Source organism: Vulpes lagopus, chromosome 2 (assembly GCF_018345385.1).
Source record: "Vulpes lagopus strain Blue_001 chromosome 2, ASM1834538v1, whole genome shotgun sequence".
Classification (NCBI taxonomy): Eukaryota; Metazoa; Chordata; class Mammalia; order Carnivora; family Canidae; genus Vulpes; species Vulpes lagopus.
In genome coordinates this window covers 17,991,206-18,008,243 of record NC_054825.1, presented here as the reverse complement: position 1 = coordinate 18,008,243, position 17,038 = coordinate 17,991,206, and the positions used below count along the sequence as shown (strand labels likewise).

Here is a 17,038-nt window from a genome sequence, read left to right as displayed (position 1 = left end):
GTAAGCACATCCTAAGAGGAGTAAGGGAAACAGATAAGACACGATTACCCAGGTCTGGGAGAGTGACAGTCCCACAAGGAAAGCGAGCACCCAGCCCCTGTGCTGTGGGGACTCTGTGCTGTGCCAGTGTCCCAGAGGCCATTACTGCGTCATGAGTTGTGCAAGCCTTGCATGCGTGTGGTTGGTTATGGCTGGTTGTGGTCTTCATGTTATACTTACTGAGTAGGTACTGGGTACTAGGTGCCAGGTACTGACCTAAGTACTCTGTTCACATTACCCGTTTTATCCCTGTATCTATTCCCTTTGACAGGGGAAGGAAATGAGGTTTAAAGGGCTTTGAATCAGGGGCACCTGGGCAGCTCAGTGGTTGAGCGCCCGCCTTCAGCTCAGGGTATGATCCCGGGGTCCTGGGATCGAGTCCTGTATCGGGCTCCCCGCATGAAGCTTGCTGCTCCCTCTGCCTGTGCTTCTGCTTCTCTCTGTGTGTCTCATGAATAAATAAATAAAATCTTTAAAAAATAATAATAAACCGCTTTGAGTCACTGCCCAGAGTCCCACAGATTGGGGTAGAGCCAGAGCCCCGGCATCCACTCTGCTCCACCCTCCATCCCTTGGGCTCGCAGCAGCCTCAACCCTCATCAGGACCAGCCCGACCCTCACAGACGGAAGTGAGCAGGAGCTCCAGGGTCCATCGGAGCAGGGAAGCAGATGCTGGTCGGAGGAAAGTGGACATCGGCAGGAAGAAAACGGGATTCCCAAGTGAACCGTCGCACCTGTCCATGCCCTGGGGGGCCCGCACCACGAGTTCGGCTGACCCAGGAGCTGCCACCGAGACGTCGGTGGCAGTGCGCGCTGCAGTGGGCCCACGGTTCCACGGCGCCGTTTGCACCATCTGGCCTCCCCGGGCAGAGTTTCCACCACCGTTGGCAGCTGAGGGTTTGCTGATCAGGGCTCCGGTGGCTACGCTTAGCAAGTTCATGGCTCCGTGGCTCCCGAGATGGATTACTCAAAGCCCCTTGCTCGGGAGCCAGATTTTCCGCAAAGCCAGCTGCAGGTGGCTTCCCATGGTTGCTATCAGCCTTGTTAACACCACCTGAGCTGCACATCATCCTTCTCCCATCTGCTGCCTACCAGCTGGGCTGCTGGAGGCTGGGGGATTCATTTTTCAATCTCCCTCCTGACTCCCACTCTTTCCCTCTCTCCCCTTCTCCCTGTCTGCGTTTTAATGTCAAGCCAAACTTCTCATGGGTTTAAAACCCCCTACCAAATTTTGTCCCCATTTTTAAGCCCAACCTCAGATGTGTATCAGCCAGGGGTGAAAATACTCTTTGCCTGTTTGGGGTAGTGGAATCACATGGGCAGATTCAGATCCATCCTCCTTTTGCCACGAGTTTGCACAGAAGTTTCAGGAAGGTTCACACAAAGCTGCAGTGGGGTGGGGGGAGAAGGGTGATGTCATCATCTGCCCTTGCAGGTCACTAGTGTCATCCCAATTCCTGCCCCCCCCACCCCCCCACCCCTGCTCCCCAGGCCCCTGTTGGCCTCATGACCCTTCTGGAATAATCTGCTACTTTTTTATTTTAGGATGGGGATAAACTGAGGCAATCAAGGAATTCTTTATCAAGACTCATTAGGATGCCGTTTCCCCCTGAGGTCCTGCTGCCTCTGTGGAAGACAGACTCAGGTCTCCTCTGCCCTCAGACACATCTGGAAGTTGCTCCATCTCCAGGGCTCAGCCTGGGGAGCAGGAAGCCAAGCCCCCGTGGGGTCTCTCCATGCCAACTCCTGTCCTGCATCCCTTCCAGGGTGCCTCCCTGCCTGCAGCACTGAGAGTCTTTTTCTGGTCGGAGACAGGGATGGAAAGAAAGTCTGGATTTTATGTCATTTCCTCTGAGATGAGTCCTTCCTAGGCTACTGAAACTCAAAAGCAAGGAAGAGAGAATTTTCTCTTCTCCTTTCTGCTCTCACAGGGAGACATACGGAGAAAGACAGGACTCCCACTGATGGATGGAAGAGACAAGAAAGAAAAAGGAATAACAATCAGTTAATATTTTTTAAATATGATCCTACCACGGGTTAACAATCAGTTAATATTTTTTAAATATGATCCTACCACGGGTTAAGAGACAGGCTCAGGCACGTGCAGCGTCTTGCCCAAAGACACAGAGCAAATGGGAACACCTGAACCAGAAGTTACCATCAAGAATATGAGATATGGGAGAAAATCCACACTCCCTTTAATCCAGTGGGTCTGGCTGTGAGTCAAAATAACCTGGTCACACATGGGGAATCTAACACAAGAGCCCCACACAACTAAATAGTAATCTGTACTCTTCAGAGACTATTTTTAAGATAAAGACACCATGGCAGAGAGAAAACATGCTCTCATGGTTAGCTAGCTATAACCGATAATCTACCTACTTCCAAAGAAATTGAAGCCATTCATAACAAGTTCATGGCATCAAGACCAGAACATGATGCTGGGTTCAGTCTCCTTCTTCTAGAAACCAATCCGTTGTCTATCCTCCGTCCTGTTTACTCCTGGCAGGGGAAATGTATTACCCATTTTTCACCCTTTGTAGACAATTCATTCTCAAAGATTTTCCAGGAAGAGAAATAGAAGAGTTAAGAGAGAAATAGAAGAGTCTGTGTGCAGGTGGGCAAGAGTGCCATTAATGCACACTCGACATTCATCTGCCCCACTCGGGGGTATGTACGTGTGTTTGGAGCAAGTAGGCTCAACATAATCCAAAAATATAAATCTGACCAGTAATTATTACTTGATTAGTCCTAGGAAACATTGAACAGCATCTTTATTCTTTTTTTATTTGGGTCAGATAATAATTGAATGCTTCCTGTAACATCCCCATGCAGACCAGGCGTACAGGTGTCACCTATCTCATATAACACCCCTACACTCAGGGAATTTAAACTTTTATTGGAAGATAGACCAAAACAAAAGCTAACAAGAAAATATATAAATTGATTCTTGTATGTGAAAAGTGACAATAAAAAAGCAAACAAAAGGCTGAGCTAGAACGGGAGTCAGCAAGTTGTTTTTGTTTTTTTCTTAAAAGGGCCAGATGGTAACTATTTTATGCTTTCTGGACCATACGGCCTGTGTCTCAACCTCTTGGCTCTGCCCCTCTAACCCCAAGGCAGCCAAATAGGTAATGGAACAGGTGGGGGGAGCTGTGTTCCAATGAGCCTCATGTATGAAATCAGCCCATGTAGCTTGGTGGCCCCTGAGCATGATGAGGGGGAGGTAGAGGGACCGTCCCTAACAGAGTCACACGTACTAAGGCTGGAAGGGTGAGGAGCTGCCAGCCATGGAAAGCAAGAGAAAAGAGCCTCCCAGTAGAGGGAACCCAGGGCTTGGGCGGGCTATGAGCCAAGCCGAGCAGGCACTGCTGGTGGGGTGCCAAAGGGGCCGTCAGCACGGGCAGGGGGTCCCCTCATGTGCAGGCCTCCCTGTGGGCCATCCAAGGAGTCAGAACTTTACTGCAAGTGCAGCAGAAGGCCACTGACAGTTTTAAGCAGAGAGTTACCATGATTTGAGTGTGTTTCATCTTAGGAGCCTCACCCCTTGTATGACCGCCAGGAGCTATACCAGCGACAAGGGTGGCAGCAGGGACTGAGGGAAAGGGAGCTGGGCCGAGCTGGGCCGAGCTGGGCCGAGCTGAGCTGTGCTGATGCGGTGACCGTGGCAATGAGAGCAGAGGGGCCTCAGAGACACCCTGTAGAGATCAAGCCCATGGCTCTTGCAGATATATGGCACATGCCAGGGAGAAAGGAAAAGAGTCAAGAATGATTAACGGGGTTCTCACTTGAGCAGGGGGTGCAGATGGGCTCCCAGGCTTAGCCCTGAGAGGCCACGTGTCTGTCAGTAAGGAAGTCTACGATGACGCAGAGGGCGGGGCGAGTCACAAGCATCATCTGAGCTGCAGGCTCTCAAGCCATCCCTGGCTATTTCCTTGCATCTGTCCATCCACCTTAATTAGGCACCACTGTGTGCCCAGCACAAAGCCAGGCTCTAGACCCCAATTGGATGGGGTGGGCAGTCTCATAAGAAATCAGGCGAGGTGAATGAGGCTGCAGGCCTCCTCTGTGCCTGCCGCACTTGGCCCCCTCCACCCACATCTGTCTCAGGCTCCCAGACATCAAAGGATCAGAAGGGCAGTGAAGGCAGAGGCTGCAGAGGGATAGCTGTGACCTCTCAGCACGGGCTCCATCAGCGGAAAAACTAGGAAGTTTTAAAAAGCTAAACTTGGGGACACCTGGGTGGCTCAGCAGTTAAGCACCTGCCCCTGGCTCAGGGCATGATCTGCAGTCTCAGGATCGAGTCCCACATCGGGCTCCCTGCTTGGAGCCTGCTTCTCCCTCTGCCTACGTCTCTGCCTCTCTCTGTGTGTGTCTTTCATGAATAAATAAATAAAAAATCTTTAAAAAAAAACAAAAAAAATAAAAAAGATTAACTTGTAAAGATTTTATTTATTCATTTATTTGAGAGTAAGCAAGAGAGCACGAGTAGGGGGAGGGGCAGCGGGAGAGGGAGAAGCAGGCTCCCCACTGAGCAGGGAGCCCAACACAGGGCTCCATCCCAGGACCCCGAGATCATGATCTGAACTGAAGGCAGACACTTCACTGACTGAGCGACCCAGATGCCCCTAAAAAGTTTAACTTTTAAATAAAGTAGAACTGTCACTTTTATTATCTTTAAGTAAAAGCTGGGCCAGATCAAGTGACTTAAATGCCAGCCTCCCAGCGAGCAGCTGGGGTGGGGGTGGGGGTTGATATCTGCTTGGTTTTGACTGTTTTCCTAAGGAAAGTCCTCAGGAGAGTCCAGAAATGTCCAGAGACACCTGGATTCCAGTGCTGTCCTGCCCTGCCCTTCCAGGCCTGCCCTAGGGAGGATGCCCACCTTTGACCCTGAGCAAATCACAGGTCTTCTCGTGGCCTCAGTGGACCCATCTGTAAACTTGGGAGTTGGAGCAGCTGCTCCCGGATGTTCTGGTGTCTTCCCTCTGCTATAAATCTCCTCCGTCGGGTGATGTCATTGACCACAGTCGCTGCCCCAAGGGGTCTGTGGCTCGTGTAAATCATGAGCACTTGCCCTCTGTCTGGGACCCATAAATCACAGCACAGAGAGCCAAAAGGCCTTTCCCGCTCAGATGCAGGGCGCACCTCACTAGCAGGCAGAGCCAAATTCTGTCCTTTTGGCAGAGGAATCCGGCACATAGTGGCAAACATGTGGTACCCCCCACACCACCGCCACCACCGAGTTCACAATGAAACACCGATGCCTGGCCCTGACCCGCCTTCCTCAGTATGTCCTACCCAGGGACCGTGGGTCGGGTCATTTCTGACCTCCCCTCCTCTCCATGCCTCACTGACTGACCCTCTTCTCAGCCTCATCCCATGAAACATTTTCACGTGTGTATGTTGGGTTCATTTATTTGGCAAATATTTACGAAGCACCTACAGTGTGCCAGACCCAGGATGAAGAGCCAGGGACAAAGGACAAAAAGACATGCATGTCTATCGATCTGGTAAGGGGACGACATCACATCCTATTTAAAATTACCACTTGGAACAAGTGCCATGAAGGAAGTTACAAGAGAACAATCTGAGGGAGACGGACAGATGCCTAATGTTGATGAGCACTGGGTCAGGAGGAGGAGGGTGTCCTGGGAAGGCCGCTCTGGGAACAGGCATTTGAAGGGAAGCCTGTGGGATGATCAAGAGGACAGGTGGAAGAGGTGGCGTGCCCAGAGCAGCAGGACATGATGGGCCACCTTATTCTAGCTACAATTTTGAATGCCATTTATTAAGGGTTTGTATCAGTCCCCTGGGGCTGCAATAACAAAGTACCACCAACTGAGCGGCTTAAAACCACTCACATTTATTCTCTCACAGTTCTGGAGGGTACGATCTGAACTCTAGATGTTGGCAGGGCCATGCTCCCTTCGATGGCTCTAGGGAAGAAATCTTGGCATTCCCTGCCTTGTATGCATCACTCCAATCTGCCTGTCTTCACGTGGCCTTCCTCTCTGTGTCCTCTCCTCTTCTTCTGAGGACACCAGTCATTGGGTCTAAGGCCCACCTTCCTCCAGCAGGACCTCATCTTAATCACCCATGCAAAGAATCTATTTCCAAGTAAGGTCACATTGTGAGATCCCAGGTCGATGTGAGTTTTGGGGAAACTAGTCAATCCACTATAGGATTTTAGGCCGGGGGTGGGTATGATAGGCTTTATGTGTCATATCTCTGACTCTGGCTGCTGTGTGAGGGATGGATTAGGGTGAGAATGAGGGAAAGTAAGAGTCTGAGGAGCAGTGGGTGGGGTGGGGATGGTTCTGGGTCTGGGGCTGGCTGAGAGATGGAGATAAGAGGATGAATTCTAAATCTGTCTTGGAGGTTGAGTTGACACCATTGGCCATGGATGGGACGTGAGGGACAAAGGAGAGGGATTAAGAATTTCTCCCTGTCGTTTGGCCACTGAACCAGACACACTGTGAGGGTATGAAATGACATATTTCTTCCCTAATTGCCACGTGTTGGTGGGTGGCTCACAGAGCACACAGTTCTGCTGCCAGGACAGGAATCCCAAGTGAGCATGAGGCCACTGTCTCCACTTGGAGCTGTCCCCTCCAGTCTCCGTCTTTGGCTTGTGTAGGGCTTTCCATCCTGCAGGAGCGGCAGAGAGCAGACCCACACTCCTGACCTTTCCCCTGTCCCCCTCCTATTTCCAGGGCAGTCTGGGCATTGGGGTCACTGCTGTCACTTCAGCATTATGCCAGTGTGGCACACCAGTCCCCAGGACCTTCAGGCCAGAACCAGAGGCTCACATCTAACTCATCAGCTTTGGCAAAGAGCTGGCACTGAATGATGGGGGCGCGCAGGAAGAGAAGGCTGGATGCTCAGGACCCGATGTCAAAATACGAGCAAGGGAAGGAGGCAGCAGGAGGAATCTAGTGTGCAGACACCACAAAGAATTCTGTTCCCACTGAAGAAGGCATTTTTGAGGCAGCATCCCAGGGACTGGCTTTGAGAAGGGGGTACTTCCTGTGGCTTCTGGCTTTCTCTTTGGCAGGTGCCTTGAAGCAGTTTTGCAACTTTGAGAGGAGCCTGTGAACAGTGGAAAGCAGTGGCTACCGGGTCGTGGCCGAAGGGGAAAGTAGTGCACAGGTGGATATACATGTGTGCACACACACCGGCACACACGTGCACACACACACGCAGGTTGCTTGGCAGGCCGCCTTTTGATTTTGTGCTTGAAGAATGCCAGAGATGCAAAAAATGCACCTGAATGGGATCAAACCTCCAGCTCCAAGTACCAGACCTCCAGATTACAGGAAATACAGGGGACAGAGGAACATGCATACGGACCCCTGAGGATGCCAACGGCAAGAGCCAGGTGTGGGAAACCACACAACAATGCACGAGATGTCTTAACAAATACGTTGCAAGGCAGGCACGTGGTGGGGGAAAGAAAATGTACAGCTCGAGAGAAACTTAAAAGGCCTAACTGCTTGCAAAGTGTGGCTCTTGCTTGGATCCTGACTTGAACAAACCAACTGGTAAAAAAAAAAAAAAAAAAAAAATGAGGCAGTTGGATGTTGAACATCGACGAGAACGACTGCTGTTTTTAGGTGTGATAATGCTATTGTGATTATGTTTTTTAAAGAGTCATTATCCTTCAGAGCTGCCTGCTGAAATATTTATGGATAAAATGATCTGATGTCAGGGATTTGCTTTGAAATCATCTGGAGGTGGAGGGAGCAGGGAGGAAACAGAACAGAACTGGCCCAAACTTGGCAATTATTGAAGCCGGCTGACGTGAGTGTGGGGCTTTGTTATGCGCTTCTCCCCACTGTTGTGAGTGTTTGAAATTTCCCATGATGAACAGAATTTTTTTTTAAAAAAAAAAAGGAAAACAAAAGGCCTCTGGCCAGTAGATTCACAGCCCAGCCCTGCCACTGACCAGCTGGGGGCCCCTGGCCACTCCAGCTCCCCCAGAGCCACTCGTCTCAGCGCTACTGATTCCTGCTCGCAGGGACTAGAGTCTAGTGAGAGCACCAACATGTCACTTAACTTCTGCTATTTATTTGTCCTTTAGTTGGTGGTTCGTCTCTGTTTCTCCTGGGACATTCTCAATGGGGTATCACACTCCTGGATCACCCTCCATCAGAGTTCAACTATTTTCCACGTCCTCTGAGAAGCCTGGCTGTTGACCCAACTCAGCCAAGGTGAATCCCTCCTCTGAGCCACCCTGCCACCCAGCCTGGGCTTGCCACAGTGTGTAGCCGCCAACCTTACGTGGTAATGGCCTGTCCCCAAGCTGTCCTCAGCACCTGCATGCAGTAAGCACCCAGTGAAGGTTATTTGACCAAGTGAACAAATGAAACCAACAAGCCTTTGTGAAGAAAGAACCCTGAAGATCTAGAGGCAGAAATCTGCTTCCTGAGCCTTGTCTGTCTCTGCTTTGCTGTGTGGCCCTGGGCAAGAATCTAAACCTCTCTGAGCCTCTCTTCCAAGAAAGTCCCACTGACTGTCACACTGCACTACAGAATGAATGGCACCCGGCCAGGGCCCACCACCTCCTGGTGTGTGGTGAACCTGCATAGATAATGCAATCGCTCCACCCATCCTGGCCTTCAGAAGCAGGCCTGCCACCTCCAAGCCACAGGCCTTCCCTTCCTTAGACTCCCTCGTGTTCCACACACACTCTGCACAAAGTGCCCGAGCCCTGGACAATGTCCATCGCTAAGGCTCTCTTGATGATGATAATCATCCCCCAGTGACATTTGAAATCAAATATATTAACATTTCAGACAAGCCCTATACACAGGGAGGGTTTAGTTTCAAGCCCTGAGGAATGGCTGCTGGAGATTAGCACAGAAGCAGCATCCTCCAGCTGCCGTAGTAGAAGCTGGGAGGAGAACACGCAGCCTGCCCGGCATGCCCACAGCCCACACGGCTAAGGCCTGGGGGCCCAGGAACTTTCTGCAGGCCCCGTACCCGGGCTGGCAATGTTCAGAGGCGCTGGTGGCAAGAGCCACCCATGGAGACCTCTGCACACGCAGCACCTGTGCCCGCAGCTGTCGGGACATCAGTGGGCCCGTGGGACACGCAGGCCCCAGCAGCCCAGGACCGTGGCTCTGCCGGAGCCCTCCAGGGAGCCCGGCCCTGTGGTTAAACACCCTCCTTGGTGTTTTCCTGGCCCAGAGCAGCCTGGAGGAAACAGTTTTGGAAGTCAGAAGCAGAGCCGGCTCCAAGGGTTGGTTCTCCAACAGTGGCAAGCCAGGGTGGCCACCGGGCCAAACCTTCTCATCCCATAGTCCTCCCCCGCCTGTCTGAGTCCTCCTCCTTGCTGTCGAGGGCAGCTCACTGCCCTCCCCACCTCCTCTGGCTCTCTGTCCTCCTGTAGGTGCTGTGGTCCCACCCACCCCCCAAGGTCCCCCCGCCGCCGGGCCCTCCTCCCGCCCTCAGTGTCCCCAGCCCTTCAGCTGCATCTGAGCCCCGGCCACACCACCTTCTCACCCACGCATCGTCCACCAGGGCCTTGCCACCACCCCAGGTGGCGCACCGGGACCAGCCCCTAGGAGATGCACAGATCTAGTGCATTGGATGAGCTCCTACTGAGTGCAGCACCCAGCTCGGCCGAAGGACAGAGGGACAGACAGGCCTGGGGCAGGGGCTCCCCGGGGAATCTCACCCTGCAGGGAGGAGGCCGGAGGCACCACAGGATCCTGGACAGGCAGATCCGACTACACCCACAGGGGCTAACTTGCAGAGCCCTGCTAGTGTCCACCACAGCAGCCAAAGCCCCCGAGAGGGGGCTCTGGCCAGGGGTCCCCACTCTAGGGCTCCCCAGCCAATAGTGGGGCCTGCGCTGGGCTGCGGGAGGCCCAAGGAAGCAGCAGCCACGTTTGAGCACCAGAGCGGAGGAGGGGGTGCAGGGCATGCCAGGCAGCAGGTCCAGGCACTACAGTATTTCCATCCTGAGGTCCCTGAGACACCCCAAATCTCACCCACTACCAGCGGGCCTTGCAAGCCCCCGCTGCAGGGTGCTGGCGCCCTCTAGCGGCGCAAGTGCCGCGGCCCCTTCCCTGCAGCGGGGAGGACAGTCCCCCTCCCAGAGGCAGAGCCACAGCACCCTGTGCAGCTGGGACACTGCCCTTAGGGCTTCCAGTCCCTCCCCCGTCCCCTCCGCTGCGATTGCCACCTTCCTGCAGATCCCAGATGCAAAATTCCACGTCCTTGCTCCCTCCATCGCCAGCTTGCTCGGTGGATCGCAGTTTTAGGAAGGTGCAAAATTACGGTAAACAACGCCCAACAGGCCTTCTCCACAGGAAGGCAGTTTACAGCCAGCAAAAGCTTGGTGAGGGGTGAAGTTGGGGTATGATGCAGGCGTCCAGGGAGTGTTCCTGGGCCGCGTGGGAGGCACCCACTGTCCCCTTCTGCAGGGCAGTCTGGACTACACGATTCCTAGAGCACTGACTCTCCCCAGGGGAAGAAGCATGCAGGTGGCGCCACCAAGGGAGAACACCAGGGGCCTGGAGCCCACTGCTTACGCAATAGCAATAGCGTTGAGGGCCAACTGGGCTGAGCCCCCTGGAGCACAGAGCAAAGGCCGCGAAAGAGATGCCAAGCCTGGCCCCTCACTCTCTGCAGCCACCACAAGCATTCCTCGGCTGGTGGCAGGCAGCGAAAGGGACCCTGCTCCAGCCCCATTGGCACACATGACCCCAACAGTATCAACCCTTGCTGCTTGCTTTGCCCAAGGGAGCCCCCCCCCCCCCAGGAAATGCTTTCTGGGACACAATTCATCAAGCACTTCTGGAAGTGCCTTCTGGAAGTTTTGAGTCTCCGAATCAAATGGCCACACTGCCCCTTTTGCACCCACCCCAGAGCTGGCGGCTCCATCATGTCACCCTTCGCTTCCCAGAACACCTCCCTCTCAGTACTCTGGGAGGCTATGTCCCCTCCACCCCAGCCCAAGCCAACAGAGTTGGTATTCGACTTGACAGGAGACCCCATCCCTTTGTGATAGGGAAGAGCTGCCTGTCAATCTCTAGAGCATACCCCAATGGGCCTGCTTCCCCAGCTCCTCCCCACCATGTCCCAGATACCATCATCCTCGGTGCAGTGTGGTTTCCTTCCTTCCCCCAGGCCACTGCACACCAAGCAGCAGCAGTACCCTCAGAAGGTCTAAACTCTATTGATTTCCCTTCAGTGACTTCCTGCCTTGTGCTCGGGTGCTGGGCTCCAGCCTTCATCCCTCTTCTCTACCCCAGTACCTTCCTGTCCTCGAGCCCTCCTCGTGGTGTCCCCTGGGCAGGAGCACCCCACTCCTGAGCCCCCTTGCAAAGCTAGCTCTTGTCAGCCATAAGGCTCTCAGCTTAGCTGTCCACTTGCTCAGAGAAGACTCCCCCAGTCTACACCCCACAGTGACGCTCTCTCACAGCACCCTATAAGCTTGGTTCACTGCACACATCCTCGTTTGTGCTTTATTGACACTTCCGCTCACTCCTTCTAGACCTAACTCAGCACCTGGAACATAAGCTCCGTGAGGTCCGGGATGCCAGGGTTCACCACTGTATCCCAGCACCCTGCTGCACAAAGAAGGTGCTCAGTGGAATGGTTGAAAGCATCCAGTGCCCTAGGAGAGATGCAACGAGGTTTGGGAAGAAGGAACGCTCACTTCCAGGGCACCCAAGGGGAAAAGATAAGATCTGATGGTGCAGAGGTGGTGGCAAGGCTGCAGGAGCGAAGGCACAGAGGAGGGGTGGCTCCAGTGGTAGGGCTTGACTATGCTGGAGGTGAGGGCAAGGACAGGGCAGGTGGTCTCGGAGGGCTCTGGGAGGTGTTAGCAGAGGAGCAGAAAGGCTCATGGAAAACCCACAGGGGGACCAGAGAGAGGAGCCTGACCCAACACAGAGGACGAGCAGAGACTCAGCTACAGACATAAGGCCAAGGCGGCGGTGACCCGGCCCCCTCGGGCCTCACCCATCCGCATCCTTGTCCGGTGGGACAGCAGACAGGAGACAGGCAAAGGGAGACCGGGAGCGAGGCCGCCCCTCACATCCCACCGGCCCGGGGCTGTCTCTGCCCTCCCCTTTCCTCCACTTGGAGGATCCGTCCTGAGGTCCCACCTGCGGCCCTGGCGGCTAATCCCGGGCCCGGAGCCCTAGGTGAGGTTCTAGCACCACCTCGTGGACAGAGCTGGAACGTGCTGCATCCTGGCCCAGGTGGGGCCGGATTCCGGGGCCCCCTAGACCTAGGACCTCAGGAAGGCTGAGGGCGCTTGGGAAGCACAGACCACTCTTCCTGAACACGCTGCCCCTGTCACTGGGGCTGGCATAGATCATCTGCGTAGAGTGCTCCCGAGGTCTCCGGCTGAGGGAGAGAGTGGGCAGATGCAAGTAGATAAAGCCAAGGGTCCCGGGGAAAGTTTCCGAGTCATCTGGAAAGGGACACACCCTTTACAGAATTAGCATTTATTATTTTTTAAGATTTTATTTATTTGACCGAGAGAGAGAGAGAGAGAGAGCACAAGCAGGGGGAGCGGCAGAGGAAGAGGCAGGGGGCCCAACTCAGTGCTCCAACCCAGGACCCTGGGATCATGACCTGAGCTGAAGGCAGACGCCTAACCGACTGAGCCACCCAGGCTCCCCAGAGCTAACGTAAAACATTTTGTAGGTGCCAGACTTGGTGCTAACTGCTTCCTGAAGCTGCATTATTTCACAGCATCCCCTATGGGTGGAGAGGGGGAATCAAGGAACAGGTGGGAGGTCTCTGGGCTGCTGAGTAGGGAGCTGGGGCTTGAACCGAGGGAACCTGGGCAGATTCTAGGTGCTGACTGAATCACAAAGCTGTGGACACCTCAGGAGCAGTCATGTCAGGAGACCGTGAACCAAGAAGCCCCCAGACTCCTGGGTGGGACCCTACCTGTTCAAAACTCTGTTGGCAGTTCAAGAAATGTGAAGAAAGCCACGAACGTGGAGTAACTCATGACTTCCCGGTCATGGCCTTCTTTTCCTCATCCAGAGGCCCCAGATTTGGGATTGGCCCATCTGTCACACTCAATACCAGCCCTCACTTCCCCTCTTGAAATACCTCTCTGGCCCTGAGTGGGCGGGATTAAGTCCTGAGGCAGACCGTGTGGGTCCTGGGAGGCAGGCTTCAAACCTAAGGGGTGACCATAAGGCCCCATTCCGGGTGTATCACCCTGCTCTCCCTCCCACCACCCTCACCCCTAACCCACCCCCAAATGTGGTGACCCTGGGGACTTACCACACCCAGACTGTGAAAGTCAGGCACTCAGGAAGACGCTCAAGGTCAAGGAAGCCCTGGGGCTTGGTGGAAAGAGCAGAGGTTCGAGCACCAGGGCAGGGCCACGTTTCCCTTAAGAAGCTTGAGGTGTTTCTGGAGACATTCACGCCTCCACTTCTTCATCTGTAAAATGGGGAGGGGCTGGCTATGCCTGGAAAGCTGTTAGCTCAGCGACTGGCAATTAGTTCATGCTCAATATGTACCATTTTATTCTCCCCTAAAAAAAATAAATTTCCCATCTGCACATTCAGATGGCTTTCTTTTTGTCATTTTAAGTAAAGACATGCATTTAGAGGTATGACTCAGTATTGAGGGGAAAAAATTTTTAAAACTGCAAGCGCTATGATTCAGTGACCCCTGACCATTGGCCACAGTGACCCCTGACCCTTGGTCAGGGGACAATCAGGTTGGGGCGGGGGGAACTATAGCAAACTAAAAGCCACAGGCCTCATCTAAATGGCCTCTATTCCACTTGATGGGATGAGCACTGGGTGTTATGCTATATGTTGGCAAATTGAACTCCAATAAAAAATGAATAAAAATAAAATTAAAAAATAAGTAAATGGCCTCTATTCATTTCAACCCATTGTTCAACCCACTGGAATGCAGACCCAGTGCTGAGAGATCTTCTAGGAATCTCAACAAAAGCCAGAATTTCAGAATTTAGAAATCTTTTGATACCTTGAACATTGACTCCATTTGTTTGGCACTTCACAGTTACCAAGCTAGGCGGGTCTGCGGGATGAATTAAGCCCACAGGTGACCCATGGGCATGCGCCTTGCACGTGAGCAACTTAATAGTTCCGTGAAATTTAATTATCAAGTGAGATTTTCCAAGGATTCCTGTTCCCACCGCCTGATTCTCACCTTTCCTTCCAGACCCAGTTGAAGACTGACTCTGCCAGCGACCCCCTCGGGCACTACCACTCAACCTCCCACAGCAGCTCCTGCATTTGCCTCCAAGTAACTTTTCTTGGGAAAAGTCCTGTGTCTTCTAGGAGACAGGGAGCTGCTCTGGGGTGAGTGCCACACTTTGCACTTTGTATCCTGTCCCCTGCCTATTAAACGCTCAGTGTTGGCTGCGGATAACAATAACACTCCCCGAACATTTGCCACCCTGAGTTCCGATCTCTCCAAGCACCTTGTTGATCTTTCTCACTGGCAAGCAGCGAAAGAGGCAGGGCAATGTTTATAGATCATTCCTCATCACCATCTCTGAACACGGATCTCAAACTGGGAACTAGCAACGTCAGGTCCTCTAATTGCTCCACTCGCTGGTATGCCAACGCATTGGTTAGTCGAATTTACCAGTCTTTGGAAACACTCTTCACATTGCTTTGTAGCTCAGCATCTAGCCAACGACATGTGGTCATGATGGCTGTCTTAGTCTGGGCTCCCCTAAGAGCAGCTCCTGAGACAAGAACTGGTCTACAAGTCATTTACGTGTGAGCGGACTCCGGGAAGCACTAATAAGGGATGGGCAAAGGGAGACAGGGAAGAGAGAAGTATAATGAGTGGGTCACTGCCATGGTCAGTGGAGGTTAAGCCCACTGGAAATCCTCTGAATTGTTCCCATGAGGGGCAAAAAAGCCAACCTCTTATCTTCTGGTTCCCACCCCTTCTTGGTTGAGGGCCATTCTTGGGATGTTAACACCCCAGCACTTCTGGCTTGCTCTGTGGGCCCTCACACTTCCCAGTCAGAGGAAGATACAGGCAGACAAGGGGTGCCGGAACATTCGGGGGTGGCCAGGAGGGTATAGGCAGGGTCCTACAGAATCTCTACAAGAACTCTGCCTCCAGAAGACCCCATTCATGACACTGAGAGAATGAATTATACTTGCAAAGCATCGTCCTCTGGCTCATCTTGCTTCCCCATGATAGGCATGGGGCCGTGACCCTTTGCTGGAGTTGGCAAATGGAAGAAACCGTTTGCCCAGAGTGATATAAATGGTCACTGACTCTAATTTGCAGATTTGCTGAACTTTATATCACTAAAGGCCTTGCCAGGGGGTTACTTCACATAGCAAAGCATTTCATCCTTGCAAATTATTTTGTAATTTTTAAGTTGATTTCCTCACATCTTTTCGGGAACGTGTCTGGTTCTTGGTGTCATCCGTCTCGGTATGCTGGCGGGTCCTCTTTGTTACAGAAACCCTGTATTGGGTGTCTGGCCCATTCTGGCCCCTTCCAGGGTCTTGAAATCCGAATGCCCTTTCTTGACAAGTACTCTTTCCACCTTTACACTTCACCTTAATTTATGTAAAACTATTTCTTGGGCAGTGGCAAGATTTAGTTGTTAATAAAATTGAATTAAAACAGCAGCCACGGACACAGCATTGATGCTGACCCTCCCGGGACAACAGATTAGAGAGCACAATGAATTTTCACTGAGAATGACCTCAATGGAGGGCTGCTGCCAATAAAAATTAAGTTTCCTCCTTGATCAAAAACAATGGCTGTGTTCCACTCCCCATCTGAGATAGTCGTTCCAAATTAATTTGCCTGCTTTGTGCCTACCGTGAGCGGGAACGTCAGTGGGGAAATGTTAATGAGGCCGGAAGGCTCCCACCGAGCAGATTCCATACAACTGCCCAATTCGGATAGAAACAAACTCTCCATGAAAAATGACTTGTGGTTTTGAGCCTTACAGCATTTACGTAGCTCTGACCCTGTTGATATCATTACTGGCCCAGGAGTCAGATTTAGAAGTGATTGATTCCATAGGGGAGGGGATGTCTCCTGACCCCAGACGGAGGGGCCAGGGCTGCAGGCTGTGCTGGGGGAGGGCAGGGTGGAAACGCCACCTCCTCTCCGCATCAGAGACAGTGACTTTTCCAACCCGGTGAACACAGCAGAAGACTTCACAGTGAGCCCAACCAGAGCCTGCCCGGTGCTCAAAACGCCTCCCAAATAAATGCCATCGGCAGATTCGCTTTCAGTGTTATTAGTTCTCTCTTCTAGACATGGACTGGCCAGGGAGGCTGAGTGCCCTCAGGAGCATTTGTAAAACACAGTGCTGAGGATCGCATTTGAAAACCAGTCCCAAAGCCTGCTGGCAACACGACCTGGACTAAGTGCTTACATTGCTTACCTCTGAGGGTCCTGAGAACCACCACCAAGGGATCCACATGGCTCTTGATATACAGGATCCTAAAAGTATTTTCATAGGATCTGTTTGCACACTGGCCTTTGTACACTACAGGCCAGGAGACACTGAAGAAAGAGGCAGAGCACTCCAGATTGGTAGGTGGCCGCCTTCAACAAGCAAGGGAACTTAGGAGGCTTGTCCTGGGCAATGGCAAGAACGGGAGATCTCTACACTCACCTGTGGGAATCTTAAAAGCTCACATAGAGACCTTCACTGGGTTCACAGAAGCCCTCCAGACAATCTGAACAACACCTTTTCCTCTCAATGCTACATCCTTGAGATGGCTGCTCGGGTGGGAATAGTAGGGGAAATGTACTTTCCAGAGACAAAGGAGGGGGCAGCAAGAGGGGAAGGAGCCTCCCATTGCCCTGGTTCAGCCTGCAGGTCAACTGGAGATCATGTTCTCTCAATAACCTCCGACATGTATGGCAATCACTGCTGAGTTTTGGCTCTGCACCATAACAAATACACAATACGTGTAGCCAACTCTAGCCATCTTCAATCTCAGAGGCTCTCCTCCTGCCTCACTGTGTGCAAGCAGCGTGGTGGGAG

General features: G+C 52.7%; 1 long non-coding RNA gene across 1 annotated transcript in view; it reads right to left on the bottom strand.

Annotated features, from left to right (window-relative positions):
* LOC121480079 overlaps positions 1-16,757 on the bottom strand; it is a 214,805-nt gene extending 198,048 nt beyond the window's left edge. Inside the window, exon 1 of the long non-coding RNA XR_005984891.1 lies at positions 16,664-16,757. This is a non-coding gene — a long non-coding RNA (uncharacterized LOC121480079). The remainder of the gene's footprint in view (positions 1-16,663) is intronic.
* Between the last annotated feature and the right edge of the window lie 281 nt (positions 16,758-17,038).